This window comes from Malurus melanocephalus, unplaced genomic scaffold, assembly GCF_030028575.1.
Source record: "Malurus melanocephalus ecotype Western Australia unplaced genomic scaffold, MMel_1.1 scaffold_121, whole genome shotgun sequence".
In the NCBI taxonomy this organism is placed as follows: Eukaryota; Metazoa; Chordata; class Aves; order Passeriformes; family Maluridae; genus Malurus; species Malurus melanocephalus.
In genome coordinates, this window is record NW_026623353.1 from 1,688,956 (window position 1) to 1,697,933 (window position 8,978).

The window sequence follows — 8,978 nt, forward strand, 5'->3', positions numbered from 1 at the left end:
CCTAAAAGAGATTTCAGTATCTCACATTGAATAAAAAAAAAGCAAAAAAAAAAAAAAAAAAAAAAAAAAAAAAAAAAAAAAAAAAAAAAAAAAAAAAAAGAAAAAGAAAAAATAGTTTCTAGTGTGCAAGTAAGGTATTTTGCTCACTAAATAGCTGAATTATTTCCACATCGTTAGAAAAGCAAATGGGAAATACACATCTATTTTACAACATGCTTTTCTTTTACAGAGAGATGGCAGAGGTAGCAAAAGAATACAGGTAGTATTTCCTATGCAACCCCCCAGGAACAACTTGAACGCAAGCATTTAAACCGCAGCAAAACCTGCTRCTAGAAGGCAGCATTTCTTCAACTAATTAATGCCGTTCCGAAAAAAAAGTTTACTACAAGGGGATACTATCAGCAGTAAGATACGGCGTCACTTACTGACGAGAGAGATTAAAAAGCACATCTCTCAAACACAACTTTATTCTGTTTCTACTGCCCTAAAGAATAAAAAAAAACAGCAGAAGCCGACTGATGGGTCCAGTCCCGGGCTCTTCCGGGGAGCCGCTGCCAAAAGTCGGGTTCTGGCGGGCACTGCCCTTTACCTTTCGGGGCAGTCCGGCTAGGAACGCAACGAGGGACACAGGGTGGAAGTGCGGACAAAGGAAGAAACTCATCCTAARGTACTTCTCACCCGCCGCGAACCGCCCCTGCCGGCTCACCCGGGAACGAAGTTTGCAATGGCCCATCAGACGCACTCCCAGACACCTTGCCTCGGGGGAAAGCACCACCGCCAGCTCTTTTCGTCTGCCCAGCTTAGGCAGAACCCGCGCGTTAAAGTCCTGCTGGCTCTCCGGGAGCGCGGCCCCGGCTCCAGCCCGGCCGGCCGCCGCCAGCCGCGGGGGGAACGGGGCGCCAGGGCCCGCGACGCGCGGCGGCCACCCCGGCGCGGGGGGAACAGGGGGAGGGGGTCGGCGCCGCTCGCAGCCCCTCCCGCCGAGACCCGCAGCACGAGGCGGCCGCTCGCCCAGCGCCTCCGGGTGGCCTCGCCCCCGTCCCGGCCTCGGCTCGGAGCCTCAATTTGCGAGGGTCCCCGCCGCCCGTCCTCCCGAACGGCCAAAACTTCTCCCAACTTTCCCTGCTGGCCCAGCGCCTCACCTCTGTGCGGTTGGCTGCCTGCGGGGCGAGGGCGCGGGTCGGGGCCAGCCCCGCACGGTGCCTGCCGCGCCGCTCCCCCTTTCTTCCCCGGCCACCAGCGCGCCTCGCCGGTGCCTYGCCGGTGCCTCTCCGCCCCCTGCGGGCCGCGGCGCCCCCCGCCGCCGGATTCCTCCGCGGCGCTGGACGGCCGCCCCTCCGGAACTCGTTTCTGCGCGTTCGGCTGGAGCGGCGGCAGCCCCCGCACCACTGCCCGGCCCCGCCGTGGAAGGACGAAACGCGGAAAAGAACAGCGGCAAAGGGACGAACCACAATCACAAGCTGTTCCTCCCGGTGGCCCGAAGTTGGGGGGACCYCTCACCTCCTCCGCGCTAGCCCCGCTCCTGCGCGACGGGAGCGGCAGGGAAACGGGTGCCGGTCCAGGGACGCGAGCGACTTCGCGTATGGCTAAGTTGTCCTCCAAGGAGGCTATTCAGAAACTTCGGAAAGATGCTGCCGGGAATGCCTTACGGGGGTGGCGAGGGAGACCATCAGAGCCCGCGGAAACACGCGGTCCTCTGCCGTCCGAGGAGTAGTGCATGCCCGGGACAAGTCCCGCGGTGTCCGCCCGCACCGGTGCTACCAAGGAGCGCCCAGCGACGACCGCAGCGCTTCGGCAGCCGCTCCCCTTCCCGCAGGCGGCCGGGCTGCCGCCCCCGGACCGCGCCGGAGGGTTCGTCCTCACGCCTCCCCACCTCGGCTGGGCTGGGCTGGGCGAGCCGCCGCTTAACGGCCGGAGGAGGGAGGTCTCAGCAGAAGCCAAAAGCGACTGGTGGCTCCCGCGGTTCCCCGGCACCGCTGTAAGGACCGGCGCCCTGCTCCGGCGTCGGGAAAAGCAGCGGCAGGGAGAGGGAGTGCAGAGCAGGGGATACAGCCGGGGGAGCGGGCGGCGACCACCGTCCGGCCCGAGGAGAGTGTACGGGCTACCTCAAGCGGAAAAGCGCCCTGCCAGACTCATGCTGAAAGAATGTATGTCAGCCTKTAAGCCCTCCGTTAAAGATCAATGCTCCGAAACAGTCCTCGAGGAATTCCCCGCTCATTAATAAGTGATCACACTTATAAACGATGAAACGTTTGCCTGGGGAATCCCGTCCCAGCAGACTCACGACGAAACCGGAGGCAGGAGACGCCGACGGGGGCGCATTTACCACGCATTAGCCCCGCCACATCTTTTATTAGCCACATAAATAAATACAGCCAGCAGCGCACGGGGCCCGTCTGCAACCACAGCCTCACGCGCCCGGGGCTGCAGGTCAGAAGGAACCGGCCCCGCCAGGAAGCGATGGCTCTCACGGTCACCAGCCCGCAGCCGGGCGGCTCCGCCCCGTAGCGGCCGCGACCCCTCCCCGGGGCCGGCCCTGCAGCCCCCGGCCCGGGCACCGGCTGCCCCGCGGCGGCGGCGGCGCAGTTCCGCGGCGGCCGGGCAGGGGGCGCCGCGCCACAGCGCACGGGCGGCCGGGCACAGCAGCCAGCCCCAGCCCCAGCTCCGGCTCTTCCAAAGGGAGCGCAGCCGAGCCGGGAGCCCCGCGGCGACTAGCCCGGCTCCGGCTGTAGGGCTTCGAGTCGGGAAACTTGAGCCTCGCTCTCGCGGTGAAGGGGCCGGTAAAGCCGGGGGTGCCTTCATCTCCAGGTACGCGCAGCTTTGCTTACAGTCGATGTGCGGGTACATATGCACATACTGATATATACATAAACATACACACTCTACACAGTTACAAACTACGGGTTGAATCGAAGACCCSACTGTTTTCAGTAACGCAACAAATTAGAGCACTAGAACTCTAAAGGGAATCATCCCTCTCAGCATCCTGCTGACAATAAACTCATTAAACAAAGAACTCACCAGACCAGCTGGACTCGGCACTCTTCTCACAAAGTCCGCTACAGCTCAGTTCATCTCCGCACGCTTCCTCCCCTCGCTTTCTTTTTTGTCCTTTGGAGAAGGCGCGAGCAATGCCCCGGTGCCCACACGCCTCTAGAGCGTGAACCCCGCGGCGGCCCTGGCGCTCAGCGTGGCCCCGGCGCGCAGCCAGCGCRGCGCCCGGCCCCACCGCCACAGCGCGGCATGTCGGTTCCGACCCATCCGCTGCTTGAAACTTGAACGAGGCGGGGAAGGAAAAACAGACGGGGAGTGGGAGAAGAAGAAGGAAAAAAAAAAAAAGAAAAAAAATGCGAAAGGACGGGAGAGATCCAACTTTCTTAAGACATGTCCAGGCAAAGAACGGGCAGAGTTGAGGAGTTACAGCAGCGGAGAGAGTGAGAGTGGGGACGCTGCGCCGGATCGCCGTCCTTCCCTCCCTCTCTCCTTCCCCCCGCCTTCCTCCCTCCCTCCTTCCCTCCCTCTCCCTCCGTATTCTTTCGCACTCTGTCCGTCCCCCTCGGACCCTGCTCACGGCAGCACCACCCCCTCCCCGCTCTCGCCGCTGCAGTCCAGCGCGGCGGCAGGAGCAGCGCGCACCTTTCCGCGCCAAGGCGGCTCCTTGCGGGGTCTCCGGCGCTCACTTGGCCGCGGCCGCTCGCCCTGCCGCAGGTGAGGCGCGGTGCCCGGCACGCCCCCGCCGCCCCGGCCTCCCGCCGCCGCTCTGAGGCTCCGCTGGCTCTGCAGCCGCTGCCCCCGCCGCACGCTGCGGCCGCCCCGCAACAGCGCCTGGCGGCTCCTGCTCGGCGAGGCACAGCCGCGAGCTTAACCGGGAGCTCCAAGTGGGCTGAGCACGGCAATCTCCCACTCTCTCCCGCCACGTTAAGACAAGAATAGTTCCTCCCTCCTCTCCTCTCCTTTATGTTTTCTTCTTCCTTTTTCTTCCTTTTTCTCTCCTTTCTCTTTTCTCTTTCCCTCCCCCCTCCCCCTTTTCCCCTCCTTCTTCTTCTTTTTCCTTTCTTTCTCTTTTCTTCAAGGGAGATTTTTTTYCCMAAARSAMARGAAAAAAAAAAAAAAAAAAAAAGTGCGAAATGGCAGCACCTTCTCCAAAATAATGAATCATAACCAAACAAGATGTATCTATAATGTGGTTCTCCCTCATTCAAATTCAGTCCCAACCAATTTTAATTCCTCAACAAAGTTTAGGAGGTGTTGCCCTGCATAGTGGCAGGGATCAGCTGAAAGGAGGGGCCTGAGTAGGTCCTGAATGATGTGGTTTTTAAAATTTTGGGAGAACTATAGAAAGTGCTTTAAAAGTTATTTGCCTGAGAGACATAGTGTAACAGTACATTTGTAAAGCACTCTGAGATTCTCAGAAGGTAAAATACTCTTTTACTAACCAATTTATCCCTAAGAACCTTTAAAGTCATGACCTTCTTCTAAAAGTCAAATTGACTTCTGGAGACATTGGATCATTATTTCCTATAAGATACACGACTAAAATCTATCAGCCAAATGAGCATGCAGGATTCTAGGTTAGGAAGAGAGGATACAAACTGGCATGTATAAATACTAAGTACATTTCCAAATAGCGCATGCATGCCATTTCAGTCTAGGAATGTTCACTTTGAGCAAACCTCTGGAAAGTTTAATGTCAAAATTCTCTGTCCTTATAGATTTTCATAACAGACACAGCTGACTGATTTATTTAGCATCTCATCTTCTTTCTAAAGACCCTAAATGGAATTATACTGAGTTCTTWTCCAAGTGCCACTGGACCAAATGACCTTTTCTTCTGTGAAAACTGCTTCAAAGTGAGTTGCATAAAATAAACTGCATTGAAAATAGCATTCCAGAAAAGGACTAAAAGGGAACTCTTTAGGCCATTATAGCTAAGAGCTAGAAACAAATATAAACCATGCTTCTACTTCCTACAGTTGCAAATATTTTGTAATTTTGGTGTATGAGATTTCCTACCTTTCAGGTTCRTGACCATATTGTGGTTGATTGCTAAGTTAAGTGACGAAAGATCAGGGCCATAGATTGTTTACACTTTTGTGGGAACTTTAATTCTTAATGCCTGGAGAAGTGCAATGTTAGTTAATTGCAATAATGTCCTGTGAGTTGGACAGGAACATCTCTCAACATTAGCTGAAAAAGATAACAAAAAATCAAAGGTTTCTGACTTGGATTTGCTATGTTGACAGTAGGTACTTTAGATGAAGAATAAAGGGATGTGCCATCGTTCTCCAACAGTGGGTAATGGTGCTTATAACTTCAGATAAAGTGTTGGAGCCATGATGTCCAGGCAAGTGTATTCATAAGTCTGCTTAATATATGCAGGTTTACCTTCTAAAACAGGTTTCTAACATCTTGAATAATATTGACAAAGTAATTTTGATACTTACTGAATATTCCATTTTCATTTTGTGTTTGCCCTTTAATTTTTTTTTTGAAGTAGTGCCAATAAAGCCATTATAATCATTGTTTACTTTCACATTTAAAGATTTGTCTTCCCAGGGTAGCTTTGTTATATTTTGTACTAAAGAAAATTTATATATTCTGTTACATATTGCTAACCTATAGGAAAGGTACAAAAGAGAAAACTTGCAATCACACTTGGGTGTTTAGGGCACCATCTACATCGCTGAAAATCTTCCAGCCTTATAACCATTATAGCAAAATATGTTTGGTTCTCCCTGYCATCTATTAACATATGTGTGTCCTTATCAAATTGCCTAAGATGAAACAAATTTCAGCTAGCTATCAACTAAAAAAAAAAAAAAAAGTTATCTGGACTAGATTGTTTTCTTTCAAGAGAAACATGAATTCTTCAACTTTGGAATTTCCCAAAACCTGAAATAGAAATTACATTTCCTCATAATCATAATCATTATCATCTTCCTTTAAGGCGTTATGCCACTAGCACTCTTSTCACTAATTTATCTCAAAGCCTGTCCACACAGAGTCCACCTCTTGTTTGCTGTATATTTAACAAAGAGGAGCTGATAGTTAACTGGGTAAGATCGGAAGTAAATACCAAAGTCAAGTGCCCTCCAGAGAATTTTTTCTGCTCCTAGGCCGAGGTATGCACTTGGGGATACCTCGTACCTGAATACCTGAAGTACTTTGGACTGATTTCTCAGCTGCCATTTTGTTAAGGAAAAGACAATTTCAAATTGTTGTGACTTCAGCAGCATAAGACTTTGAAGATCAAAACTGGCACTTTGAATTGCACCACCTCAGAGATGGCAAAGACGAGGATAACTCTGTCTTGGTCTCCACGAGGGTAAAGCAGTTGCAATTGCTACACAAAGTGCAGCTTCAAAAAAAGCACTTTGGAACACAATAGCAGCCTGTGACTCAGGGGCAATAAAGGGGCCATAAACATCGAGCGTCTGTGACAGWGGGCAAATACATCTTTTCAGCAATGGGGTCAGACACAGTTTCAAGTGAGTTCTCTGTCAGTTAAATATGAACTGACCTGATTGGTTTTACAGTAAGAACTAAATTCTGTACAGTACAAAAAGCCAGCACAAAACCTGTACTCTCTCTGACCTGCATTTACTCAGGGACAAGGAGGCTGTTCGGTAATAGCTCTGCTCTCCTCATCTAGTCTCAGTAAGAACTCCCCAGACYTCAATTAGCTGTAGCCTTTGGAAAACAAAACAAAACAACACCCCAAAACTTCATAATTATCCTCTCCCTGGCCTGCAGTCAAGGGTGTATACTCCTTTACCACTCAGGTTTGTTTCCTGTCTAGTAGAGGCAGACCTGGGCAATAAAAAAGAATTCTGTCTTTCTGGCTGTTTTTGCCTACACTTTGAAAACTTGGGTTGAACCACAAATGTCCACTTCCCTTCCCTTCCCCCCTCTGCCATCTACAGGGGGGAAAGGGGATAAGTTCGATGAAATACACATTTGAGTGAGTGCTGACATTTTTTTACCTAAACCAAACTTTTGCAAAACTCCTGAAAATCTTTAGCATACATCTCTTTATCTGACAGAATTTGAGCAAGGGTATTTAACTTTTCATATTTTAATTATTTTTATTGACTTTCTTTTACCCTAGAGAATTATTACTKCCTAAAATATCACTGATTATTTGATTAGGTATTCTTTCACAGTGTTATTCAAGACTTTCAAGGCAGCAATGTCAAAATAATAGTCATATATCAGCTTTGGTGTAATGAAGTGCTAAACAATCTCAGCTACTTTACAATCTATTGTGTGCCCTGTGAACCTAAAGAGAAGTTTACTGAGGCAACTCAATCACTAAATCTACAAGCTACAGCTATTTGTGGATTTGTGTTAAATAAACACATATGCAATAATAAAGAAAAGCAGGGGCAATGTTACAGAGGAAAAAAATTCAAACATACTTAAAAGATTTTTTTATGTTTCTAGGTTCTAGTTCTTCAGCTACTAGTAGGGTGAGTTCACTCAAATATTCCAATAATCATTTTCTCAGCCTTTAAACTGATAGAGATAGATGATCTGTTATAAAGTGATTTTTCTTTTTTCTTTTTTTTTTTTAATTTNTTTTTTTTTTTCTTTTTATCAGAAGGAAGGAGAAATACATTGTCTAAACAAAAGTGAGCAATGCAGCCTCATATTTACAACATTTTGGTCCTACAGATTACGTCTGTGTACATTGACTTTTGAGAAACATTTTAACATTACTTCAGAAACAAGACACTTTTCTACATCACACTTTTCTTCACCAATCTATCTTCATAAATAATTGAAAAAAAAAATCACATAATAAATGTTTGCTTTTATGACGTTTTTCTACTCTGTGCTATATTGGCAACTAGAACAGAACCAGCTGCACCGTTACAGACTGTACTAGTGTTTTGAGGAAAGGTCTGGATTGAAGTTAGAATAATGGCTTGTGCTAGTGCATCCCAAACAAAAGCAAACATCCCACTTATCTTCAGTAWTTTTTAGTGTGGAAAGATGATGGAGATCTTCAGGGATGTTTGTGCTGTCTGGCTCAGCAAGACAGGCTAACTCTCCATTAGATGGTATTTTCCTACTGAGTGATGCTTGGACTGCTCTACAGGGTTCAAATCCACAGAGCTCAAGGCAGAAATGCATCACTTTACAGTCTCATGCCTACAACACAAGAAATTACTGAGTTTAGATTTAAATAATTATAGGACAATTAAAGCCTTTGAAAAGACCAGAGAAGAGCTAGGTTACAACAGTTATTCATTTTAGGGTTTTTTAACCTATGTAGTCTGGAGTTTTTTTTTATTTTATCAAGCACAGTCTTTATACTAGAGTAAGGAAAGGGACTTTCAGACTGAAATTCAGACCAGTCCAGARCCAACACGACTGGCACTTTCTAGGACAAAAAGAGATGAAAAAAATCTGGTCTCCACTGCATCTTCAACATCCTCTTCTCTTGAGCTGTTTTTTCAGCTCTTTTAGAGCTTTCCAGAGTATTCAAAATGAAAAAAAGCCTTTGAGTCTAGATGGTGTTTATATGACACAGTGCTAAAAAATAGTGATAACTTGACTTTCTCAGTTTTGAGTWGTTGGAATTTGTTGTCCAGGTTCCATTAAACCCAGAGCTCGTGTAAGATCACAAAATCAAAGTTTTTACAGCTCAGGTGAMATTAGTATTATATAGAATTGCATGAAGTAAAAGATGGTTTGTTGTGCAAGAGCTCTGTCCTGTTTATTACTAAGGTACTGGTCCTTTTAATTCTAAGATTGGTCCTAAATCTAAAATTAGGGTTTGAAGAACTACAGAGAAAGGTAGAGAGACCAAGTGATTGTGGTATTCATAAACATCTGAAATAAGTTTAGACTTTGCATAAGCAATGGATTTACCTAATGTTCCTGCATTGGCAGGATGGTTTTAATTAGTGTAGGGTGATTAATAGTGGAACATAATGCTCTGAATGTCTTCAAAATTCTTCAGGTTATAAGAA

General features: G+C 47.8%; 1 protein-coding gene across 4 annotated transcripts in view; it reads right to left on the reverse strand.

The window, feature by feature from the left end:
* The window catches only part of FAT1 (FAT atypical cadherin 1), a 105,471-nt gene extending 102,162 nt beyond the window's left edge, over positions 1 to 3,309 (reverse strand). The window contains exon 1 of one of the 4 annotated variants that reach the window (XM_057370247.1): positions 3,022 to 3,309. The gene's annotated coding sequence lies outside the window, so the exon portion shown is untranslated. Of the gene's footprint in view, positions 1 to 1,142; positions 1,248 to 3,021 lie in introns of those variants that run through there. The other 3 variants (XM_057370249.1, XM_057370250.1, XM_057370248.1) reach the window with 3 other exon arrangements.
* Positions 3,310 to 8,978: the final 5,669 nt, after the last annotated feature.